The 27566-nt window shown below is 47.4% G+C and overlaps 1 protein-coding gene across 2 annotated transcripts in view; it reads left to right on the top strand.

The window, feature by feature from the left end:
* Nucleotides 1-27566, top strand: part of LOC139752890 (uncharacterized) — a 229513-nt gene that overhangs the window by 36941 nt on the left and 165006 nt on the right. The window contains exon 2 of one of the 2 annotated variants that reach the window (XM_071668916.1): nucleotides 2336-2455. The exons of the other annotated variant lie outside the window; for it this stretch is intronic. The gene's annotated coding sequence lies outside the window, so the exon portion shown is untranslated. The remainder of the gene's footprint in view (nucleotides 1-2335; nucleotides 2456-27566) is intronic. 2 annotated transcript variants of the gene reach the window in all.

A 27566-nucleotide genomic window follows, 5' to 3' on the forward strand; every position in this document is an offset into this window, starting at 1 on the left:
AGCAGTGCTAGGTAGCGTCCTCAGCAGTGCTACCATCAGTACTAGGTCACAGTATCAGGAAGTTCACCAGTAGTTAGGAGGTGTGTGTGTGTGTGTGTGCCGGCACTGCAGGTGACCATCACTGTAGGACACGGTCGACCAGTGTGGGGCAGGAGGTCGTCTGATCACAGTCAGTCACCGACCAACCCGGTGTCACTGGCAGGCTGGACGTGGCTTACTTCCATGACGCTGCCGTTGGCGTCGTGTTAGTATGACATTGGTCATGTTAGTATGTTAATGGCTACGTTAGTATGTCAGGTATCTAGTTAGTATGGTGATAATCATGTTAAGTATGATAATTGTATGATAATTGTCACGTTTACAGTTTAATGATTATGCATCATAATGACCCTATTAGTATGATAATGATCATATTAATATGTTAATGAACATGTTAGTATGTTGATGGTAATGTTAGTATGATAAGGACCATATTAGTATAGTATGTTAATGATGATATTAGTATGATGATGACCATGTTGATATTTTTAATGATCATGTCAGTATGATAATGATCATGTTTGTATGATAATGATCATGTCAGTATGATAATGACCCTGTCAGTATGAGAATGATCATGTTAGTATGATAATTCTACCAGTGATCTTGTCAGTATGATAATGCTCATGTCAGTATGATAATACTCATGTCAGTATGATAATGATCATGTCAGTTTGTTAATGATCGTGTCAGTATGATAATGATCATGTCAGTATGTTAATGATCACATCAGTATGATGATGATCATGTCAGTATAATAATGATCACGTCAGTACGCTAATGATCATGTCAGTATGATAATGATCACGTCAGTATGATGATGATCATGTCAGTATGATAATGATCACGTCAGTATGATAATGATCATGTCAGTATGATAATGATCACGTCAGTATGATAATGATCACGTCAGTACGCTAATGATCATATCAGTATGATAATGATCACATCAGTATACTAATGATCATATCAGTATGATAATGATCACATCAGTATACTAATGATCTTATCAGTATGATGATCATGTCACCATGATAATGGTCACATGTAAAGTTCTGTATGTTGTTTTGGCATTATGGTCGAGGGGTGCGTGTGTGTGTGTGTGTGTGAGAGAGAGAGAGAGAGAGAGAGAGAGAGAGAGAGAGAGAGAGAGAGAGAGAGAGAGAGAGAGAGAGAGAGAGAGAGCCGCCCGTCAGATGCTGTGTGTTAAGATGCTACGCCATTTTATTCTTATTGTAATCGTTCTTTTTTTAAGATTCATTATCATTTACTTAGTTATTCATAACTTAGTCACATGTTCATTACTTGCTGTAAATAAGTGCAGCGAGCCCTGTCTGTTCGTCTGTGTGTGTGTGTGTGTGTGTGTGTGTGTGAGTTAACATCTCATGTTGTCCGTCAACGACTGTGGGGAAATTCGTCGTGCTTGTGGATGAGCATAATTTGACGTCGTTCTGTGTCGTGGTACAAGATGCCCCTAGTGCAGGTCAGGGCGTCATGTGGTGGCATGAACCCGGGTGAGGTGAGCAACAGAGGAGGTGTGTGGGGTGTGGAGGAGTCCAGTCCAATTATTTTATAATACGAAATCATAAGTTGGTTGGCTGTTTTTTTTTTGTGTCGCGCACCTGGTACTTACTACATTATTGCTGTCTTGCATAAGACAATATATTTTCCTTTTATAAAACGATGCTGACTAAATACTGTAAATGAACAGATGAAAACGAATTGTGAGGTTGACCAAGTGTAAGTGGGGGAGGAAGGGGGATGTGATGTGAGGAAGGGAACGTGATGTGAGGAGGGGGCGTGATGTGAGGAGAGGACGTGATGTGAGGAGAGGACGTGATGTGAGGAGGGGACGTGATGTGAGGAGGGAACGTGATGTGAGGAGAGGACATGATGTGAGGAGGGAACGTGGTGTGAGGAGAGGACATGATGTGAGGAGGAGGCATGATGTGAGGAGGGGGCGTGATGAGGAGGGGACGTGATGTGAGGAGAGGATATGATGTGAGGAGAGGACATGATGTGAGGAGAGGACGTGATGTGAGGAGAGGACATGATGTGAGGAGGGGGCGTGATGTGAGGAGCGGATATGATGTGAGGAGGAGAGGAGGAGGAGGCGTGACGTGAGTGCCTTTGGTGACAAGTTGGCCAGGGTCGTGTGTGGTGTGGGATGCACACACACAGGCTGTTGTGGTGTGCCTTGAGGACACAACATCATCTCACTATGACACTAGAGCACTTGTCCAACGCTGAGTGGAATGATTCGATGACTACAAATGTGTTTTCTCTCCTCTTTCAGCTGAGGTAAGCAGAATACGAGTCTGGGTGTTGCTGCTTCTGGTGTTTGACCTGACCGGCACCCCCCCATTCCCATGGGAGGAGCAAGAGAGATAAAGAAAGACTCTTCGTACTTAAAAAGGTCAGTCGAATGAGAGACAGAGAGGGCCATGTGGAGGGGTAAAGTGGTCGGGCTGGTGTGCGGCCCCAGGTGGGTCCCTGGCTGGTGACCCAACCCGGGAGCCGGGGAGAGAGAGAGAGGGACCCATCACTGACTAGCTGTGATGCTGGGGTCTCGAGAAACCCATCACTGGCTCACCTGTGGTGCCTGGGATCTCTGAGAGACCCATCACTGACCAGCTGTAATGCTGGGGTCTCGAGAAACTCATCACTGGCCACCTGTGGTGCCTGGGACTCCGAGGGACCCATCACTGGCCCACCTGTGGTGCCTGGGACCCCGTGAGACCCATCAGTAGCCACCTGTGGTGCCTGGGACCCCGTGGGACCCATCACTGGGCTACCTGTGGTGTCTGGGACCCCGTGAGACCCATCACTGGTCTACCTGTGGTTCCTGGGATCCGAGGGTCCCATCACCGGCCACGTATGAACGTGTTCCTCATGTAGCTGATGTGGAGACGAGACCGTATATATTACCGTGTGATGATCACAAAGTGATGAAGACGAGACCGTATATATTACCGTGTGATCATCACAAAGTGATGCAGACGAGACCGTATATATTACCGTGTGATTATCGTAAAGCGATGCATATATTCTCCATGTATTGCTCATGAACTCCGTGTGTTCCCTCTGTACTGAGAGGTCGTACACGGGAGTATAAACTGGGACGTATGAATTCATACGGCATCCGTCAGAATAACGTGCGAGTTTTGGGGTAATTAATTCCGGATATTGTTTCAGTCTTACCGGTAAGTTTACCTGCTCTGACACCGACGCTGGGAGGCTGCTGACACTGTTGCCAGGCATGGACCGACGCTAGCAGGCTGCTGACACTGTGTCGGGCGTGGACTGACGCTAGCAGGCTGGTGACACTGTTGCCAGGCGTAGACCGACGCTAGCAGGCTGCTGACACTGTTGCCAGGCGTGGACCGACGCTAGCAGGCTGCTGACACTGTTGCCAGGCGTGGACCGACGCTGGCAGGCTGCTGACACTGTTGCCAGGCATGGACCGACGCTGGCAGGTTGCTGACACTGTTGCCAGGCGTGGACCGACGCTAGCAGGCTGCTGACACTGTTGCCAGGCGTGGACCGACGCTGGCAGGTTGCTGACACTGTTGCCAGGCGTGGACCGACGCTAGCAGAATGTTGACATCGTTGCCAGGCGTAGAATTTGCCCCAATTCTCCTACGGTAATTGAGCCTCAACCTGACTGGAAACATAGTGAGGGGTAAACCTTGATCGTGGAAGATGTTAGGTAAGGGTGGAGCTGTCTGCATCCAGGAAGTGATGTTCACACGATGTTTATATCTTACCGTAAACGACAGTTTGAACTCTTGAGAACGAGGGTTCGATCCCATGAGGACGAGGGTTCGACCCTTTGGTTTGCGATAGCTCGGCCATTTAATTTGTGCCTTTTTAAGGATTTATTTATTTTTTTCTTTCAAAGCTGACGCCATCGTCGTCTTGGCCCAGAGGTTAAAATGTTTAAAACTTTGAATATTACGAAGTATAGATATACAGGGGAGGAGGACATTACCTCAACTGCTGCCACCTAGGCTAGATTTTGAACCTGTTGTGTTATTCGTCGACTTCAAGCTTTCTCAAGTCGTTCTCAGCAGCCACAGTTTACCCTCTCAGCCCCTTTATTTTTCCCCCCTTTCCCTTTTCCCTTTGCCAACACTAACCACAGCTGGACTTTCATGTATTACCAGTACGCATATTAGGACGAAGGATGTCAAGCACGCATCCACACACACTAATCAGTGTCCGAACACACTCATACTCCATTCACACTTGGAAGAGTGATCCCGTGGTCCCCTCTCTCTCTCTCTCTCTCTCTCTCTCTCTCTCTCTCTCTCTCTCTCTCTCTCTCTCGTCTCGGGGTCAACGTGGAATGCTAGTGAGTTCTCTCGCGAGGTGCTGAAGTTGCCATATGTCGGACGCGATGAAATGTCCAGGGGAAGTTGAGGTGTGGGTGGAAACCGAAAGCGGGGACCCGCTTCATGGGAGGATAACTGAAGTTCCTTTCTGTGTGAGGGGGGGGGGGGGCGCCAGCGCTGAGGCGTTCAACGCAAACGCCGCTTGAACTCGTGCGGTTGAGAATGTGTGGCAGTGTTGTTGTGACGAATGCCATATATATATATATATATATATATATATATATATATATATATATATATATATATATATATATATATTTTTTTTTTTTTTTTTTTTTTTTTTTTCTTTTTTCATACTATTCGCCATTTCCCGCGATAGCGAGGTAGCGTTAAGAACAGAGGACTGGGCCTTTGAGGGAATCTCCTCACTTGGCCCCATTCTCTGTTCCTTCTTTTGGAAAATCAAAAACGAAAGGGGAGGATTTCCAGCCCCCCGCTCCCTTCCCTTTTAGTCGCCTTTCTACGACACGCAGGGAATACGTGGGAAGTATTCTTTCTCCCCTATCTCCAGGGATAATATATATATATATATATATATATATATATATATATATATATATATATATATATATATATATATATATTTGGTCGTGGTGGTGTGCAAAGTGAGAGGGTTAGGGAAAATGATTTGGTAAACAGAGAAGAGGTAGTAAAAGCTTTGCGGAAGATGAAAGCCGGCAAGGCAGCAGGTTTGGATGGTATTGCAGTGGAATTTATTAAAAAAGGGGGTGACTGTATTGTTGACTGGTTGGTAAGGTTATTTAATGTATGTATGACTCATGGTGAGGTGCCTGAGGATTGGCGGAATGCGTGCATAGTGCCATTGTACAAAGGCAAAGGGGATAAGAGTGAGTGCTCAAATTACAGAGGTATAAGTTTGTTGAGTATTCCTGGTAAACTATATGGGAGGGTATTGATTGAGAGGGTGAAGGCATGTACAGAGCATCAGATTGGGGAAGAGCAGTGCGGTTTCAGAAGTGGTAGAGGATGTGTGGATCAGGTGTTTGCTTTGAAGAATGTATGTGAGAAATACTTAGAAAAGCAAATGGATTTGTATGTAGCATTTATGGATCTGGAGAAGGCATATGATAGAGTTGATAGAGATGCTCTGTGGAAGGTATTAAGAATATATGGTGTGGGAGGCAAGTTGTTAGAAGCAGTGAAAAGTTTTTATCGAGGATGTAAGGCATGTGTACGTGTAGGAAGAGAGGAAAGTGATTGGTTCTCAGTGAATGTAGGTTTGCGGCAGGGGTGTGTGATGTCTCCATGGTTGTTTAATTTGTTTATGGATGGGGTTGTTAGGGAGGTAAATGCAAGAGTTTTGGAAAGAGGGGCAAGTATGAAGTCTGTTGGGGATGAGAGAGCTTGGGAAGTGAGTCAGTTGTTGTTCGCTGATGATACAGCGCTGGTGGCTGATTCATGTGAGAAACTGCAGAAGCTGGTGACTGAGTTTGGTAAAGTGTGTGGAAGAAGAAAGTTAAGAGTAAATGTGAATAAGAGCAAGGTTATTAGGTACAGTAGGGTTGAGGGTCAAGTCAATTGGGAGGTGAGTTTGAATGGAGAAAAACTGGAGGAAGTGAAGTGTTTTAGATATCTGGGAGTGGATCTGTCAGCGGATGGAACCATGGAAGCGGAAGTGGATCATAGGGTGGGGGAGGGGGCGAAAATTTTGGGAGCCTTGAAAAATGTGTGGAAGTCGAGAACATTATCTCGGAAAGCAAAAATGGGTATGTTTGAAGGAATAGTGGTTCCAACAATGTTGTATGGTTGCGAGGCGTGGGCTATGGATAGAGTTGTGCGCAGGAGGATGGATGTGCTGGAAATGAGATGTTTGAGGACAATGTGTGGTGTGAGGTGGTTTGATCGAGTAAGTAACGTAAGGGTAAGAGAGATGTGTGGAAATAAAAAGAGCGTGGTTGAGAGAGCAGAAGAGGGTGTTTTGAAATGGTTTGGGCACATGGAGAGAATGAGTGAGGAAAGATTGACCAAGAGGATATATGTGTCGGAGGTGGAGGGAACGAGGAGAAGAGGGAGACCAAATTGGAGGTGGAAAGATGGAGTGAAAAAGATTTTGTGTGATCGGGGCCTGAACATGCAGGAGGGTGAAAGGAGGGCAAGGAATAGAGTGAATTGGAGCGATGTGGTATACAGGGGTTGACGTGCTGTCAGTGGATTGAATCAAGGCATGTGAAGCGTCTGGGGTAAACCATGGAAAGCTGTGTAGGTATGTATATTTGCGTGTGTGGACGTGTGTATGTACGTGTGTATGGGGGTTGGGCCATTTCTTTCGTCTGTTTCCTCGCGCTACCTCGCAAACGCGGGAGACAGCGACAAATTATAAAAAAAAAAAAAAAAAAAAAAAAAAATATATATATATATATATATATATATATATATGTATATATATATATATATATATATATATATATATATATATATATATATATATATATATATATATATGCACAGTCGTCTGCTCAGGGGAGGAGAGAGAGTTGAGATTTCTGGTGATAGGTGCGCTGGTGATGGGTGCGCTGGTGATGGGGTGCGCTGGTGATGGGTGCGCTGGTGATGGGTGCGCTGGTGATGGGTGCGCTGGTGGCGGTGTATCATTGATCGTAAATAGGAAGACAATTTAGGCTAAGTGCACATCCTTGTGGCACGCCATTTCCTCGGATGATGATATAATACGAGTTGACGGAGATTTGCTGAGTTTAATTTGACAGTAAAAGTTCTGCTGCTGACAGCGAAATTTTTTTTTCTATATCAAAATTAAGTAAATTACCTCTTAAGCCTAAAGCATTAAGTTTCGTGAGCAGTCTTTTCTTCAAGTAATGTTATCTGACTTTATTTTTCTTCTATTTACTGTCCAGAGAAACTGCAATGATATTTGTATTTCTCGTTATCTAGTATCCGTTTCAGAAATATATGTTCGTCCATGATTTTATCTAATGTCTTTTGGGATTTCTAGAAGCCACTTCATCAATCATTTTAGATTTATTTTCTTTTTGTTTCGGCTCGACAGGAAAACAGTTAGTTATCGTCTCTTCCGCGTCCTTAGAAAGCCAAGTGAGTGAGTGTTCGAGACTGACAGGTTTATTATATAAGGGTCGAGGTGACAGCATTCGCGAGGTGCTCAGCTTTCTTAGGGTGGATGTATAAGGGATGACGTGGTGGGTACAGCCATGAGCCTCGGTTGCGCGTTTCTCTCCTGCGCGTCACCCTTGCAGTATGAACCCGCTTTGGACGATCCGGGTAATAAGCTTGAATTCAAGTCGACCCGGCAACGCCAGCGACGCGTTCGAAAACTAAGCTTTACGCTCGAAGCGTAGGCAGCTTAGGAGAGAGAGAGAGAGAGAGAGAGAGAGAGAGAGAGAGAGAGAGAGAGAGAGAGAGGTGACCAGGAATTGAGATCGGGGACAGGATAGGATGTCTGTTAAGCCTGGAACCCAGACATATGGTGCCAAACGCTTATATACAAAGTCTCGTTGAACAAACTATGGAAGGGATTATATAAATCAGACATATAATACCAATGTTACAACCCTTGGACATTTTATATATACATATCATGATTTTAAGTTTATCCTCTTTCAAATCTTTCTTCTTTTTTTTTTCACAAGGTAAAAACCATTTCATTTCCACTCCTCATTACGTTTGAACATATTCTTAAAACGATTTGGCTGGTGTTATGAAAGATTAAATCAGGACAAGAGAACATGAGAAAGAGTTGAACACGTCTTCGTTACCCAGGCCAACCTCCCCTACACAACCCTGCCCCCGGGGTCCCAGATATAAGGTGTACAGGGAGGGTGTCAGTGGGTCACACTTACACTGGTTTGTTTTAGGTTCGGCTTTGACCTGTGGTGGTGAGAAGCCAGGATAGGCTTACTAGGTCGTAGTATAACCTTTGAATAATGATAATAATAATAATGATAATAATAATAGTAATAATAATAATAATAATAATAATAATAATAATAATAATGATGATAATAGAAATATAATAATGATGATAATAATAATGATAATAATGATAATAATAATAATAATAATGATAATAATAATAATGATAATAATAATAATAATAATAATAATAATAATAATAATAATAATGATAATAGTGATAATGATAGTAATAATGATAATAATGATAGAAATATAATAATGATAATAATATAAACATGGTAATATGATAATGATTATTACTATCTATTGATTAAATACATCTAAAGACTGCTTATATACAGAGAAGATATACTGGAAAGAGACAGCTGGGCTAACACAAATGAAGGTGGATTGAACTGACGAATTTTTAACTATGTTCACCTCCTGGGAGGAGGATGTTCGTGTGGCAGCGTATGCGAACTTGGGTGGATTCGGTGCGCTTCTGGTGTTGAACTGCAACTCGGGGTACGAGGGATCTCTAGCGGCAGGTGTTGAGGATGGCGAGGGTGTGCGTAAAGGGCGCTTTGGAAGAAAGAAAATAGATAACAGAAGGTCTTATGGCCTATGATATTACGTGGAAATTTGTCTCTTAACTGGAGCTAATGTAGGTGAAGATAGAACAGTAGGAAGGGCATCTCTCTCCCCTACCACCTCCATTCCACTCTTTTTGACAACAACAACCGGTTGGAAAAAGAAAACGGGAAGGAAAAAAAGAAAGAAGAAATTGCACTGCAGAAGTAAAGCATTCGTGGAATTTTGCAGGAACGAACGAAATGGGATATTTATTCGTCTGGTTTCTCTCCTGTGTAACGACACATGGTCGTACACAACAAAGTACTGCGCTACTACGCGTAATGGTCTTACTAGGGAGGGGAGAGAAGGGTGCAGGGAATTCCATCCAGTCTGGTTGGAAAGAAAACCTGTTGGTATATATATATATATATATATATATATATATATATATATATATATATATATATATATATATATATATATATATATATATCCCTGGGGATAGGGGAGAAAGAATACTTCCCACGTATTCCCTGCGTGTCGTAGAAGGCGACTGAAAGGGGAGGGAGACGTGGGCTGGAAATCCTCCCCTCTCGTTTTACTTTTTCCGAAAGAATGAACAGAGAAGGGGGCCAAGTGAGGATATTCCTTTTAAGGCTCAGTCCTCTGTTCTTAACGCTACCTCGCTAACTCGAGAAATGGCGAATATGTATGAAATATATATATATATATATATATATATATATATATATATATATATATATATATATATATATATATTTCATACATATTCGCCATTTCTCGAGTTTTGAAATGGTTTGGTCGCATGGAGAGAATGAGTGAGGAAAGATTGACCAAGAGGATATATGTGTCGGAGGTGGAGGGAACAAGGAGAAGAGGGAGACCAAATTGGAGGTGGAAAGATGGAGTGAAAAAGATTTTGTGTGATCGGGGCCTGAACATGCAGGAGGGTGAAAGGAGGGCAAGGAATAGAGTGAATTGGAGCGATGTGGTATACCGGGGTTGACGTGCTGTCAGTGGATTGAATCAAGGCATGTGAAGCGTCTGGGGTAAACCATGGAAAGCTGTGCAGGTATGTATATTTGCGTGTGTGGACGTATGTATATACATGTGTATGGGGGTGGGTTGGGCCATTTCTTTCGTCTGTTTCCTTGCGCTACCTCGCAAACGCGGGAGACAGCGACAAAGCAAAAAAAAAAAAAAAATATAAAAATATATATATATATATATATATATATATATATATATATATATATATATATATATATATATATATATATATGCCCTGTCTTGAGCCAGGTACCCACTTTATCGACCACCTCCCTAGGGGTGGATGAACAGCTGGGTCGACTGCGGACCGACTGCCGCAACCGGGATTGGAACACGTTCAGCGCCCTTCGCATTGTGACTGATGTCCGTTCCAAGACCCTCGTGTACACCTGGATGATGAAAGGGGCCGAGGAACCGATCCCTGTTTCAGTCCAGCGGTTGATCCCGAACTGTGAAATGAGAGAGAGAGAGAGAGAGAGAGAGAGAGAGAGAGAGAGAGAGAGAGAGAGAAGGATCAGTGAGCGTCTTCTTCAGTAAATAGGAGCAAGACGAGAGGTCGATCTTGCATACCAATATATTTTTTTTCTCTCTCTCTGCACCTTACCTGGTAGCCACTGTCGTGTGATGGACGAGGTGAAGCAAGCGAGGAGGAAGGAGGGAGGGAGCGAGCGAGCGGGATGGAGGGTGGGGGAAGGAAGGCATTGTGGAGTTGAGAGAGAGAGAGGAAAGTTGTGCAGATGTTCTTTTAGAGTTCCGGCGAAGCGAGTCGAAAGTGTGTCGAAGTCTGTACGGAGGACTTAAGGAAGATTGCTGGAGAATCTAATGCTGTTGGTGGACATGTGTGTGTGTGTCTCTCTCTCTCTCTCTCTCTCTCTCTCTCTCTCTCTCTCTCTCTCTCTCTCTCTCTCTCTCTCTCTCTCCAGTACGTTTTATCGTCCCGAGAGAGAGAGAGAGAGAGAGAGAGAGAGAGAGAGAGAGAGAGAGAGAGAGAGAGAGAGAGAGAGAGAGTTGGGGGTTGGAGTGGACGACCTGCAAGGGGGGGTTGGATGGGGTGTATTAGGTTCATCACCATCCACCCACCTCCCGTGGCCTCCTGTGGTGTGGGGGTATGTACTGGCTCACAAACAGTACATACATACCCCTGGGTCTTGGGCAAGGCGACTCCACACACACCCCCACACACTCCCTGGCTATTCCTAAGCGGAACGCACCTCTCACCTCTCACTCCCACGTCGTAAATAAAACAATCGAGGGTGTGTGTGTGTGTGTCTGTGTGGCGTACAATCGAGGGTGTGTGTGTGTGTGTGTGTGTGTGGCGTACAATGAGTGGTGGCGGGAGCGGGTAATAATGTGGCGAAGGTGGGTGGGTGTCTTGTTGCCTTTTAGGAACTCTCTTATTTTTTTTTTTTCTTTTTCCTTCAGACAATTACTTTTCTTCGGTGAGAACAAAGGCTATTCACGGGGCTTTTCATTGCAGTCACCCATTTGATTTATGAAAGACTTCTACTAAAAGCGTCATTCCAGGGCTATGGAGAAGGGAAATGGGGACGTGAAGCTGTGTGGTGAGCTGGCGCTGGACGATCCAAATATACGACGTCCGCTGAAGGGATATATTTTTGTGTGTGTGTCCCTCCGTCATGACACACTGAGTGTGACTTAAGAGTACCACGCCAGCGGCTGGGTCCCCTGGCCTCGCCTTGGTAGCGTAGTCCTCACCACAAGAAGGGAAGGTGGAGGGATTATTAGTATTATTGTTATTATTATTATTATTATTATTATTATTATTATTATTATTATTATTATTATTATTATTATCAGTATTACTCTTCTTCTTCTTCTTCTTCTTCTTCTTCTTCTTCTTCTTCTTCTTCTTCTTCTTCTTCTTCTTCTACTACTACTACTACTACTACTACTACTACTACTACTACTAATACTACTGCTATTACTACTACTAGCATTACTACTACTACTACTACTACTACTACTACTACTACTACTACTACTACTGTAACTACTACTACTACTACTACTACTACTACTACTACTGCTATTACTACTACTAGCATTACTACTACTACTACTACTACTACCACTACTACCACTACTACTACTACTGTAACTACTACTACTACTACTTCTATTGATAATGATAATGATAACACTGTTATTGCGAGATCGTTACATTTATTTTCGTGTTCCCATTCAAGAAGTCACCAAAGACTGAAGGCGTGGTGCCTGCTGGGTAAGATGATCCCAGTCATGTACCATCATTAGCCCACCATCCCCAGCTCAAGGACGACACATATTAATTCCCCCACATCTCACGTACGTTGCTCCCTTCATCCTCACCGTCCGTGGCCTTATGTAGGTGGCCACGACCCGAGTCGATCTGCTATGTCCTCAGTAAGGTGGTGGCGGGGGTCCGTGAACACCCACCCACAGACCACCCTCTCCCCTAGAGCCGTGGTAGTGGCGGAAGGCACGTACACTTGGTAGAATGTAATGGGGTTGGATATTTGTGAGGCGCGGAGCTGCGGAATGAGATGGGAAGAGAAGTCGGAAATGGATTATATTTGACAAGGGGGAAATGGCTTCGCGAGCTGGCTGGGCGAACGCCATCTGCTGATGCCTTTAACAATCACCGTCTCGTGTAAGCTTGACCTGAGGACGAGACGATTCACTCACTCTAGCTCGACTCTGGGGGGGTTCGAAACTTTTTGGTTTGTTTATGGCCCATTGATTTGAACCTAAAGGGGAAGAGGGAGGTGTTAACGGCTCTCCCTTCAACACAGACATATTCTTTGAAATATTCAGACATACAGTGTGCCACCGCAACCCTCTCCTACCTGTATACGTGGGGCTACAGGCCAGTACATAACAGGGAAGAGTCCCAGGTACTCCTCGCCTCGTGAGACACCGCACCAGAAGTGAAGCCTCAGGCGTCCACCGTGTGTGAACCATCATCCAGGTGAGCAGCGAACGAGGAAGTCTGTAGGGGACTCACCAGCTTCCCTGTGACTGTGTTCTTCGCCTGTGTTCTCCTCTCGTTCTCGACTCTGCCACCAACACCCGTGCACATCGTCCATGACATTCGACCAACAGTCGACCAGGTTCAAGTCAGCTGACAGTCAATTACATTCAGGTCAGCTGACAGTCGATTAGATTCAGGTCAGCTGACTGTCGACCAGATTCAGGTCAGCTGACTGTCGACCAGATTCAGGTCAGCTGACAGTCGATTAGATTCAGGTCAGCTGACTGTCGACCAGATTCAGGTCAGCTGACTGTCGACCAGATTCAGGTCAGCTGTGGTAACTGCTCGGACCACGTTTGTACATCGCCTAGGACGCGCGTCAGCACACACACACACACACACACACACACACACACGAACCTTGGTCCACGGATGCACGAACTTGATCACGCGATTATACGAAAGTCAGCGTAACAGACCATGGCCTGTGAGTGTAGGGTCCGTGATACATGAATCGTAGCTCACGAACGAACCTCAGCGCACGAAGACACTAACCTCAACACACATGGTATCTCACGAATCTCAGCGCACGAACACACTAATCTCATCACACGTGGAAAGACGAACCGTGAGTGTGGAGAGCTGGGGACATGATGAACCGTGAGTGTGAGACGATGAACCGTGAGTGTGAGACGGACGGGAGCTGAGGACATGATGAACCATGAGTGTGAGACGGACGAGAGCTGGGGATCATGACGAACCGTGAGTGTGAGACGGACGGGAGCTGGGGAGATGATGTGAGACGGGAATGATGATGGCAGTAACTGACGCATCCGGCTCACATGACTCCAAAAAAAAAAAAACTCAAAAGCATTAAGGAAATTGCTGATTAGCCGATATTACAAGTGCCATCAGGACTCTCAGATCACCGAAGCGTATTATAGATGAGACAGATGTAAATTATCACCACAGAAGGGAGCTTAGAATTATCTTTCTTAGAGAAAACGAAAGAAAAAGAAAGGGAATAAACCTATCCTTGTACAGGTCCTGGTATGGCCTCGGTGAACCACGTATAGAGGTGTTGGAGCAGGTGTGGCCAATGTTAATAACGCGGGTGTTCATGTTGGACACTGATTGTGTAGGTATTCATGCTGGTATTCTGTGGGATGCGTTAGTCACAGGGTGAGTGTCATCACCAGCGCATGTGGGTGTATGAGAAGGACAGAGAACAGACGACCAGTTATATCATAGCTCCTGGAATACTGTAATAAGTGTCGTTTGGTTCCTTATCTATATGTGTATGAAGACAGGATAGTGTAGCTGTACACTCCTCCCCGACACACCACTGCTCGCACGAACATGAACTGTATAGGAACACCATTTTGTGTAGGAGAGGGTGGGGATGTCGACGTGGTAATTCTACAGGAAAGGAGGACCGGAAAAGACTTCGTTGTCTCATTGGAATCGACGAATACTCTGGCGATGAAGTATTGAAGCCTCTGTCATGTCCGTGAATTAGAGTTAATATAGTTGCTTATGATCATGCCATTCTTGAATGAAAATCAAGTGATAGGCTTCGACCTAACATTATGTGGTGAAGTTTATTTAAATGTTATAAACTGTCAGAAAAAGCCTTTGCTCATATCAATATTAAATCTTCTTCGTTAAACCTCATAATGTTATTTTGTGTCATTGTCTCCTCCGTTTAACGTGATGGGAATGTTATTTTAACATTTTTTTTTTGACCTAGGGTTGTTGTGAGGAGTGAGTTTTGTGTCTTTCCCACCACAGGTTTTATCTGCCATTCTGTTTGCCTTATAGGCAGCTGTAGGTGTTACAGTGCTCTGCCTGGATGGTGGTGTTGGTGAGTCCTGCTTGTAGATCATTGATGCACATGATCCTTGTTGTGCTAAAGTTCTCACATGAGCCAATTCGGGTGTTTCCCCACTGAGTACTAGCCACATGCCATGTTTGCCATCCATCACCTGCTCCGCGATCCACAAGCGAGGTGTTTGAACTTTCTACACACCTGTGATCATTCTACTGTCCTGCGTAATGATGTTTCTAGTACCGAGAGAAACAGAATGTTTCTAAGGCTTTGCCATAGCTTAGGTTGAACCCTTGTTGAATTTACATATTGATATTATCATTCCCCATGATATGTTATAGAAGGATGGTTTGGTATGCTTCTTCGGTCGGTGTATCTCATCACAGCAATCTTGGTACGTACAGATACATATTTACCGTCGTGTGGGGGGGCAGGGTCATAAAGGAGGCAGGCGCTTGTCTCGGGGTCCAGCGTGGCTGCCTTTGATCGGGCGGGGTCCGGGTCGGGGCAGGCAAGCACGACCCCGCCAGATTATGCTTCACTGGCCTTATTACCGGCGGTATGAGGGCCCGGCCGGCCACCCTCCTCCCGCTTTCCCTCCTCCGTGTCTCCCTGCCGGCTTCCTCCTTCCGCTTTCCCCTCCTCCGTGTCTCCCGGCCGGCCATCCTCCTCTCGCATTCCCTCCTCCGTGTCTCCCGGTCGGCCATCCTCCTCCCGCTTTCCCTCCTCCGTGTCTCCCAGCCGGCCATCGTCCTCCCCCGTTCCCTCCTCCATGTCTACCAAGAGGAGCACTCCCGTAGCTCGCACCCCTCCCCATGTCCTACATCCTTTTGCACCAGCAGTGTTCCCACGACTCATCTGAACTACCCTCCGTTATTTTTCACAAGTGGAACTTGCTTTGTTTATTAGGGATCTTTTTCACGTTGGGTTTTGCTACGTACACCTGGTCTTTGAGGCAGCACCAGACACCTGGTCTTTGAGGCAGCACCAGCGACTGGCCGTGTTGGCCCGGTTGTCGAGGCATCCACGTGTGCTACCGACACGTCCAGCTCTATATAAACCGAGTTCTGGTGTCCATTATGGATCTGTCTAGTTCCCACAGCGTAAGAACTTGACATTATAAGACCAGTGACTCGATTTTAGATGACCTGAGCCTCACTAATGTATGTGAAGTAGCCTTCGCTGACAGTGGCTCACATGGGGAGTAGCACGGCTGGGTATGTGTGTGTGTGTCGTGGTGAAGGTTGGTGTATGATGTCGAGTGTATGGGTGGAAGTATGTTGTGATTTGTGATGGTGTTGTGTGGTGGAGTTTTGTACGTGCCGCCATAAACACGGATGTTCGTCACTGTGCTGTTACTCCACGTAGCTTGAGTCCTTTGTGAGGAAGGCAAAGAGTCTGGTGCGTCAGTGTGAAGCAGTTTATGTCTGGCCTGTGAGGATCCGATGTGAGGGCGGGCAGCGATGCCCTCCAGACACTCCCGACGATGGGCAGCGGTGCCCTCCAGACACTCCTGAAGACGAGGTCCTCTTAGTTCCTGTCTTAGAACAGGTGTTTATGGAGCCTGGTACCGGTGGGGCTTTATACTAGGGTACCTGCCACCACTATCCACTTCACACTCCACCCTCCTTGTAGGGTGCGGGTGGGTCATGTCCACATCTAACCCGTCACGTGACAGGGTGCGGGCAAGCTGTGGCCACGCCTCATCCATCACATGACAGGATGTGGGCAAGGTGCGGCCACACCTCATTCGACCCGTGACAGGGTGCGGGCGACTGAATGGTTCGTTGACGAGTTTCATTCATCAACCTACATGCAGTGGCGTGGGCATGACAGTACAGACACTCGTCCAAGCTTGAGTGTACGTAGAGTAAGTGAGCCTGAGGCAGGCAGGCTGCCACAGCAGCAGCAAGCTGTGTCCGCTCCTCGGACGATTTGCGTTGAGATGATGAAGGTCTAGTGTCTCGCGTCCTTTGGGCTGATGGCGAGTGACCCCCCACGAGCGTCAGTTCTCCAGCTGTCAAGGTTTTTTTTTTTTCTTCCTGAGGAACGCGAAGGAGGAGGACATGACATACCTCATGTAGAGGCGGGTTAGGAAGAGTACCCGGGGCTGGTAAACAAGTGAATGATGACAGCAGCAACAGGAGCAGCAGCAGCAGCAAGCAGTTGCTTTAGATGTATTAACCAAATGGGATGTCCAGAGTACGCAACACTACTGCTCAGTATTTGCCATCAACGTGTGACAGTATTTTGCTCTTTATGGATCGTAGGTTGACTTCCAATCAACACTAGGTGGCCAGCCCGACACAAAATGGCCACATGTGTATCTGTGGTCTACAAGGGCCACATGTGGATTAAAAAGGTCTAAAAGGGCCACATGTGTATCAAAAAGGTCTAAAAGGTCCACATGTGTAGCGAGGTTGTATGTGTTGCTTACAAGTATCTTGATCACCTGAAGGTGTTAAAAGACGCTAGCGGCCTTAACGACCCGTGGTAGTTGATAGGTTTATAGCCCAAAACAGCCAACCACAAATGCAATGTTTGGCAGTGAGGCGAGGCGGCTCCCACACACACACTGCATGAGGTGGTGTAGGAGGGAGGGAGGTGGGGAAGGTGGTTGGTGAGGACCTCGTCCAAGAGCCAGAGTCTTCAGGTGGACGAGGGAGGAGCACTCTCTCTCTCTCTCTCTCTCTCTCTCTCTCTCTCTCTCTCTCTCTCTCTCTCTCTCTCTCTCTCTCTCTCCTTAGTCTTAGATGTGGTACCTGAGCGCATGTTGTCCTCGAACCTATTCCTTCAAGTGCCTCATGTCGTCCTCGACCATATTCCTTCAAGTGCCTCATGTCATCCTCGACCGTATTCCTTCCAGTGCCTCATGTCGTCCTCGACCGTACCCCTTCAAATGCCTCATGTCGTCCTCGACCATACTTCTTCAAGTGCCTCATGTCGTCCTCGACCGTATTCCTTCAAGTGCCTTATGTCGTCCTCGACCGTACTCCTTCAAGTGCCTCATGTCGTCCTTGACCGTATACCTTCAAGTGCCTCGTCGTCCTCGATCATACTCCTTCAAGTGCCTCATGTCGTCCTTGACCGTACTCCTTCAAGTGCCTCATGTCGTCCTCGACCGTATTCCTTCAAGTGCCTTATGTCGTCCTCGACCGTACTCCTTCAAGTGCCTCATGTCGTCCTTGACCGTATACCTTCAAGTGCCTCGTCGTCCTCGATCATACTCCTTCAAGTGCCTCATGTCGTCCTCGACCGTACTCCTTCAAGTGCCTCATGTCGTCCTCGACCGTACTCCTTCAAGTGCCTCTGTGCGAGTCCTGATACACCTGGCGTGTCGACCTAGCCCGCAGCACCTGGTGTGGGGAGCCGCAGTCTGGTCGAGAGCTATACACACCTCAGGTGTTGAGAGCGTATTGTGTTGTCCCGTGCTGTACTCCATATGTTGTGGGTGTTGCGTCTGCCGCACCTCATGTGTTGTGAGTGTTGCGTCTGCCGCACCTCATGTGTTGTGAGTGTTGCGTCTATCGCACCTCATGTGTTGTGAGTGTTGCATCTACCGCACCTCATGTGTTGTGATTGTTGCATCTACCGCACCTCATGTGTTGTGAGTGTTGCGTCTGCCGCACCTCATGTGTTGTGAGTGTTGCGCCTGCCGCACCTCATGTTGTGTAATATCACTGACCTGGGCCATTATTCTAATACAATGCGTGGGGGCCCCATTCTGAGAAGACCCCTTTTCAATTACCACAATTACATATTCAGGATGTAATTGTGAGTGGAGAGATGTAATGAGTTTAAGCTTGGATTTTCCATTAGTGACAAGGGCTTGCTGGTGTGTGTGTGTGTGTGTGTGTGTGTGTGTGTGTGTATGTGTAATTGCTTATTTGTACTTTACAGGGAGGAAGTTCTACTTTCGTAGGACCCTCATCTCTTGAATATTCACTGCTGTTCTACAACTGTTTTAACTTCCGTATTTCTGTACGTATTTACAGTCCCGTCACTCACTTCATTCCATTCCTCCACCAGCCGTATTTGATAAAGGTATTTTTTTATTTTCATTTTTGCATTTTTTCCAATAAGTTTCCTGCTTGATTATCATGTCATGTCCTGTAGTGGTTGTATTTATGTGTCCTTCGTAGAATTCGTGCACTGTTGCGTCATCAGACTGGTTCGAAAAAAAAAAATGTAAGGGCGTTGTGATCAGGTCACCCCTTACTTTTCTCTCTTTCTACGTGATGGACGACACTATGGCCTCTAAACGCTTCACTATAATTCAGCTCTGTCAGTTCTGGTCTCGTCTTTGTCAACCTCCTCTACACCTCCTCTATCAGCTCTTTGTGCTACTTTGATTTCGGCGAACACACTTGTGAAGCACATTCGAGTTTTGGTTGATTATAGGATGAGATTAATTTTCCGATTGTATTTTTTTTCTTTGTCCTTATACTTTAGTGGACTTCTAGTATTTGCCAGAGGACAGTTTATCTCCTTTGTTATCTTTCTAACGTGGGGCTTTGACAACAGGATTGGGACAGTGTCTACTCCCAAGTCTCTCTCTCTCTCTCTCTCTCTCTCTCTCTCTCTCTCTCTCTCTCTCTCTCTCTCTCTCTCTCTCTCTCTCTCTCGCACACATACACAGATTCCTGGAGCTCATTTCCTGCTGGATGATACTGATCTCGAGGCCAGCTGTGACTGTGTTCCATCTTCATTACTCTGCAATGATTCGGGTTGACTTTCTTCCCCCATTGTATCAGACCGTCAACTTTGGAGTTTGCTTGTGTCCCCTTGTAAACTTGTGAAGTTCTCTCACTCTCGAAGTCCATTCATTGTATTGAGTCATGCCATGAGCGATGGTCCCAGGAGAAGACCTTGCGGTACACCAGTGGTGACCCGCCAACCCATTTCGAGAGGGGCTCCTCTGAGATGCGTCCTTTGTTTCCCCTCCGCCAACATAATTTTCCATGCACCGTAGGAGTCTCCTGCTTATCCCACCTTGGAAGATCCGGCTCATTTACCAGCCTGCTGTGTGTTCCGGTGTCAAATGCTTTCTGGCACTCCAAATGCCTACAGTCCAGCCAGACTTCCCTATTATTCACGACGGAACTCCTTCCCTAAGACGTTTGTAACAAATGACTTCCTTTTCGTTTGTCATCTCTCACTCGGGAGGTCTCTTCTACGCAGGGAGTCATTCACTTGTTTTCTCATTACCTTTTAACCGTTTCTGACGTAGCCACACTCTTCACTGAGAACGGTCTTGATATAATCGTCATTTTTCCCGTCTCCTTCCTTCAAGATAGGTAGTGTGCTCTGCTCCACTCCCGTGGCACTTTACCTCCCTGCCGTGGCGTTGATATAATCGTCATTTTTCCCGTCTCCTTCCTTCAAGATAGGTAGTGTGCTCTGCTCCACTCCCGTGGCACTTTACCTCCATGCCGTGGCGTCTTGAAAATCATTTCAAGTGGCTTGTCGGGTGTGTCTGCAAACTCGCGGAGCACATAATGGAGAAATTTCAGCCAGACCGAAAGAGGCTTATATGAGTCCTATCTCTAAAGTGCCCAGTTTTATCTCGATATTGATATGTTTTCTGAAGACCTCCTCCCCATCGCATCCCACTGGCGTTGGTGCCTCAGTGGCATCCACTGTGAAGACACTAACGAACTTTATCGTCCTGCTCTTCGCATACTTCTACATAATCCTCTATGTTTTTCCCCTCTCAATCCCTTAGCCTTAGTAGCCGTTCTTTGAGAGATGGTTTACTCTGGATGAATATACGGAAATGTTTGGTCTTATCGCTTGCCTTATCCACAATATTCATTGTAGAGTATCATCTCATTCTCTGCTCCTCTCTCACTATTCTGCTATACTGATTTCTTCCTCTCTCTTGTCCCTTGCAAATGCCAGAACAGGACAGTATGTTTTCCTGAAATCTCACAGTCCACGACGACTAATGACGTTTACACTGTTTGGGGTGAGGCTGTGTGTTCTCGTAGGTCGTCTGTACGAGATCGGATGGGCTCGATGCGGTCGTGGTGCCGAACTGCAACCCGGGGACGAGGAATTGCGCTCGCAGGAGGTGACGGTGGCGAGGATGGTGGACCTGACTCACGCAGTGTGTGTGTCGTTCATCACCAGTTTGTACTGTGGGGCAAGGGAGTTTTACACTCGTGTGTGTGTGTGTGTGTGTGTGTGTGTGTGTGTGTGTGTGTGTGTGTGTGTGTCCGGCAATTTGCATGAAATGAAGGCAAACATGAGGGCGGGATCTGATTGCAGAGTGGAGCTGATGGAGGAGATACAGCACAAAGCACTGTCCCCACCACACCCACCACCATTACCACCACAACCATTAACACCACCACTACCACTACAACAAACCATCACCACCACAACCTCCTCCACCATAATCACCACCATCACCACCATTAGCACCACCACTACCACCACCACTACAACCACTACCACTACCACTACAACCACCACCATCACTACAACCACCACCACCATCACCACCACCACAACCACCACCATTAGCGCCACCACTACCACTACAACAACAGCCACCATCACCACCACCACAACCACCACCATTAGCGCCACCACAACCACCACCACCACCACCACAACCACCACCACCACCACCACCACGACCTCAGGTGCTGGGATCCGTGGGACGAAGGAAGTGTCCCGTCCCAGAGGTCATTACTCTTAGATCATGACCAGGGTCATGATGACAACCTGGGCCGCCGTGTAGTCATGTGGGGTTATTAATAACCCGGGGGGCAATATTCCCGCCCACCCACATATGAACTACCGATGCTAATTAGCGGTTGTAATTACCTTACACCGCGGCCTCCGGACACCCACTAATGCTGGAGCTGTGTAAACTACGCACACTAAAGGGAAGAGGAGGAGGAGAGGGGGGGTGGGGGAGGAATTGGTATAACACACACACACACACACACACGAGGCCAAAATTAGAATACACCTGCCAGGTATTGGTCTCCTGACTTAAAAAGTAGCATTAAGGACTTGAAATGAAGGTCCAGAGGTTGGGTGATACAGATGGTACTAGAATTGAAGAGAGGTCGCGCTGCGCCTAAGGGTGAGGTTAGGTTAGGTTAGATCAGGTCATGATTTGGTTCCTCATGGGCGAGGGAAGACGCCCAGGGTGACCTGATCTTAAACTTTCAGTTCTGAAACCAGGTTGAAGGACTTCAGCCGGGAACGCTGCTCTTTGGACAGATGAGACCGAGAAGATGGAAGGATGGAGCAAGAGAGGCTTTAAGTAATCGGAGCCTGCGCATGCTGGAGGGTGAGTGGCGTGCGCGGAATAGAATTAAGAGGAATGTGTTAAGTAAGGGGCGACGGGATGTCACAAGGCTGAGCTAAGGCGAGGCTTATGAAGTGGTGGCGGGAAACCATGGATAGTTCTGTGGGCGCCTGGGCTGTGCATGGGAGTCCTTGGTTTCGGTGCGTGACATATGACAGCTGGAGAGTAGATGTGAACAGATGAGGCTGTTTCTTCGTCTGTCCCTGGCACCACACCTCGTTCCGCGGGGAACTGTGAATCACTATGAACACACACACACACACACACACACACACACACACACACACACACACACACACTCTTCCTCGTCTCTTGTCATGTCCTGGCTCTCGGTAAGGATCGGCGCCCGCAACTGAGGGTGTGTGTGCTGGCGTGGCTGATGATGGTGGAGCAGTACCCCGGTGAGTGGCGTCACACCCACCTGGCTCCTACAGTGGACCCGCCAACACCACCATCACCCACCACACCCTGACGCACTGGTGGGGACCCACCACTGCCATCCACCTACCTCACGCTGACACACTGGTGGGGATCCACCACTACCACCCACCTACCTCACGCTGACACACTGGTGGGGACCCACCACCGCCACTACCACCCACCTCACGCTGGCAGACACTCAGGGTGCTGCACAGTGTGTCACATCATCGTGGAACTTATCACGGGTGTCACTTTGGTCTAGTGACACAGAGGATCACGTTACACGTCGCCCAGGTTGAGGATGTCCGCTGTGTCGCCCAGGTTGAGGATGTCCGCTGTGTCGCCCAGGTTGAGGATGGCCGCTGTGTCGCCCAGGTTGAGGATGACCGCTGCGTCGCCCAGGTTGAGGATGACCGCTGCGTCGCCCAGGTTGAGGATGGCCGCTGTGTCGCCCAGGTTGAGGATGTCCGCTGTGTCGCCCAGGTTGAGGATGGCCACTGTGTCGCCCAGGTTGAGGATGGCCGCTGTGTCGCCCAGGTTGAGGATGACCGCTGCGTCGCCCAGGTTGAGGATGTCCGCTGTGTCGCCCAGGTTGAGGATGACCGCTGCGTCGCCCAGGTTGAGGATGACCGCTGCGTCGCCCAGGTTGAGGATGGCCGCTGCGTCGTCCAGGTTGAGGATGGCCGCTGCGTCGTCCAGGTTGAGGATGGCCGCTGTGTCGCTCAGGTTGAGGATGGCCGCTGTGTCGCCCAGGTTGAGGATGGCCACTGTGTCGCCCAGGTTGAGGATGGCCGCTGTGTCGCCCAGGTTGAGGATGGCCGCTGTGTCGCTCAGGTTGAGGATGGCCGCTGTGTATGTCCAGGCGATCCCCGTCGGGAGGAGTTAGTTCTGCCGATCAACCTAAGGCAGTTCCTCGTCGTCGTCGTCGTCGTCGTCGTCGGAGCTCGGTCCTTTCTCGAGGAGCTGGAATAGGTGGCACACAAAGGTCGTATACGCTTCTCACCCCGCTCCCCCAACCCTAAATGCGTCCATTGGTACATATTTGGTTCCCTGTTGTTAGGGGGGTAACCCTACCCAAGTGCATCCTTTAATGCTGCTAATATCGTTGGGCCAAAGATCAGCTGTTCTTCAACAGGTGTGTGTGTGTGTGTGTGTGTGTGTGTGTGTGTGTGATAGATAGATAGATATATATATATATAGATAGATAGATAGATAGAGAGAGAGAGAGAGAGAGAGAGAGAGAGAGAGAGAGAGAGAGAGAGTACACGGCCAGTACATTCATGGACATGGTGGCCGCCAGGCCGATGCACGAGCGCCTCTCTCTCTCTCTCTCTCTCTCTCCCCAAGACTGACGGTGATGGCGCGTTGTCGGTGAACCAAAAACGTTCATCATATAATGCGGATGACGGCTCCACCACCACCACGCTTCCACAGTCCTCCCAAGCCTCCTTTCTTTTTTCCCCCCCCTTATGCCGTTGGAGCATTGCGTTGGTGATCGGGGACGACCCCCCTTCCATCATCAGAGGAAGAGGGAGGGAGGGGGATTAAATGAGGGAATTGATGAAGCGAATTGCCATTCCCGTATGTGTATGTATACAAACAAACATCAGACATAGTCATGGCGGGATGGAGTTGCTTTGATATACTCGCCCACCTGAGGGCGGACAAACACTGCAGAGGGACGCTAATGAAATGATCCTCTGCTCACCTCAGCGACTGATGAAGGTTATGTGTTTTCTATGTGTGATGATCCACAGCCGGATATATATATGTGTATGTTATTCCCTGTGACCTATCAGAACTGACCGACAGTAGGCAGCACACATCATGTTCCCGGGATAGGGGTCAGGAGGATGGCCAGTGATCTGGAGGACGACCTTAGATGGTTAGGGATCAGGAGGACGACTTTGGGTGGCCAGGGATCTGGAGGACGACCTTGGATGGTCAGTGATCTAGAAGGGTGACCTTGGGTGGTTTGGGATCTAGAGGACGACCTTGGGCGGTTAGGGGTCAGGAGGACGACCTTGGGTGGTCAGGGATCTAGAAAGGTGACCTTGGGTGGTTTGGGATCTAGAGGGCGACCTTGGGCGTTCAGGGATCTGGAGGACGACCTTGGGCCTTCAGGGATCTGGAGGACGACCATGGGTGGTCAGAGATCAGGAGGACGACCTTGGGTGTTCAGGAACCTGGAGGACGACCTTGGGTGGTCAGGTATTTGGAAGACGAAATAGGGTGGTCAGAGATCTGGAGGACGACCTTGGATGGCCAGTGATCAGGAGGACGCCCTTGGGTGGCCAGGAATCAGAAGGACGACCTTGGATGGCCGGAGATCTAGAGGACGAGCTTGAGTACCTACCTCCACTACCGCATCGACACGGTGGAATCTCTCTTCCCGAGTGGACCACGACATCCACCGAACCTCTTTACAGAACGCCATGGAAATAATTCACGATTTTTCTTTGTACGATTGAAAGAAGGTCTCTATCGCCCGTGTACGATTGAAAGAAGGTCTCTATCGCCCGTGTACGATTGAAAGAAGGTCTCTATCGCCCGTGTACGATTGAAAGAAGGTCTCTATCGCCCGTGTACGATTGAAAGAAGGTCTCTATCGCCCGACGCAGGAGGACAAGGCAGGCGCCGATCAAGTGCTGGCAGGTTCCCTCTCTGTCGGGTCACACAAATGACGTGACGTGGATCAAATCAAACGGCTGCTTCATAAGCACAAGAGGAGGACACATTTCACGGACCAGGTGACCTCACGCTGAAACGCCATTGAAGTGTGTGTGTGTGTGGAGAGAGAGAGAGAGAGAGAGAGAGAGAGAGAGAGAGAGAGAGAGAGAGGGCGCCGTGTGAGCCACGATGATGGACCATTGTGAGAGTATATAGTTTTCCAGGTCTTTACGCGGAGTGATTGCCCGGGCCGGGTTAATTATGTCCCCCAGGCAGGTGAGGTGAGGTGGAGGGAGGGACGACCAGCAATATCTGCCCGCCCCCCCGCGTAAATCAGACTTGTGAAACGCCATTGAAGTGTGTGTGTGTGTGGAGAGAGAGAGAGAGAGAGAGAGAGAGAGAGAGAGAGAGAGAGAGAGAGAGAGAGAGAGAGAGAGAGAGAGAGATCATCTGGAACTGATGCCTTTTTTTTAAGATCAGTCATGTCCTGTCGCATTGGGGCTCTGTGCCCTTAGATCTGTCGCATCCACCCCAGCCATGGCTGTTTGATGATGGGGATTTTAATATTCGTTATACCTGGATGAGAATCGTTTAGCCCGAATTATAGAGAACGGGTGATGGGACGTTTGTGTGTGTGTGTGTGTGTGTGTGTGTGTGTGTGTGTGGGGCAAGTCACCAGGTGCCAGCCATCCCCCGTATGCCTATTACCACGGCCCTTGTATACTTGGACCCATCACCTACATCCACACCTTCATCCATACCCCTCACCCACGCCCATGCCTTCACCCACATCCATATCTACGCCCACGCCCCATACCCACGCCCATACTCCCACTGTCGCTCTGAGCCACAACCTCCTCACACCCACCTCTGTAACGAAGTGATTGACCTGAATACTACATCAAATGATCCGTGACCCAGCGACATACAGTGACATTTTAGATTTAATGATATCCACTGAGAGACAGAGAGAGAGAGAGATCTGCTTTGCGCCTGTGAGGTCAGTGAAAAGTCAGGAAACAGCGATCATGCCTAATGATTCAACAGTGAACCAACCACCAGTTCGATGTCGAAGAGAACAAAACCTCACACCAAGATTTGAATGAGCAGACTTCGAACAAAATGCGACCAGTATCGTAAACTGGGTTAGGATCCTGGACGTAGACACCGTTAGAAAGACGGGGATAAACTACGTCTGTGTTTCCCCTTGAGGGAGTTGGCGTCCATTCATAGAAAGGTGTAGCGGAGGAGAGGAACAGAAGGTCTGGATGACTGAAGAGCTTAAAGACTCGATTAGGGATGAAGAGAAAAGGCAAGTTCAGTATGTAAATCAAGTAGCAGCCAACAGGACCATGAATTGTATGAACAATTGGAAAGATATTGTGGGAAGAGAGTCAGATACGTTAAAAAAAAAGAAGAAAGACTTAGGATAATTTCTCAACATGAAGAAAAATCGTCAACCCTTTTTTAGATACTTTAGAGACAGGAAAATAGAATATATCGAAGGTACTCATGGTTCATTATCAAATGAATATGGCAACTTCACAAATCTACTTGAAAGAATTGGCGTAAAAACGAGTTTTCCGATTCAGTGTTTGATATCGAAAGGTCTTCAGATTGTCAACAAACCCAAGACGTATGTCTGAATACCGAACACGAGAAATTGGACTTGACTATAAAATGCCATCAAGTACTTCGAAGTTCTTCGATGTCCAGAAGAATTAAGATATGGACAGTGCAGCTAGCTGGTCGTGACGATATCTTCCCCAGAACACTGAACGAAGCAAGCCAGCTGATTGCTAGTCGATTCACCCAACAATTCGACAAATCCCTACAGAAAGGGAAATTGCCAAATGACTGGAAGCTTGCTAATGTAACGCCAGTTCTCTTAAACAGGACTTTAGAAAATGCACATCGAAGCACCGTCCTAACATCCACACTTCGATCTTAGGAAATTAGAAAATGCACATCGAAGCACCGTCCTAACATCCACACTTCGATCTTAGGAGATTAGAAAATGCACATCGAAGCACCGTCTTAACATCCACACTTCGATCTTAGGAAGATTCTTACAAACTTGAGGCGATTCTTGGAAGATAGACTGATAACCGATCACCAACATGGATTTCGAGATGAAGCATCATGTTTAACGAATATTATCGAATTCCTAAGTCGTATAGATATGATAACTGGGAGTCCAGTATACCCTCTGATGTTGTATACTCAGACTTTTCAGAAAGACCTCGACAGAACCTGAAATGAAAGCATGGTAGGGAAAAATAAAACCTCACAGGATAAGGAAATCGAATCAATATATGAATACTACTCAAGCTCACAGGCAAGTGACAGTGGGTGGTATTAAATGGGGAAGCATCAACTTGGTGT

The sequence above is a fragment of the Panulirus ornatus genome, chromosome 13 (assembly GCF_036320965.1).
Source record: "Panulirus ornatus isolate Po-2019 chromosome 13, ASM3632096v1, whole genome shotgun sequence".
NCBI classification, from domain to species: Eukaryota; Metazoa; Arthropoda; class Malacostraca; order Decapoda; family Palinuridae; genus Panulirus; species Panulirus ornatus.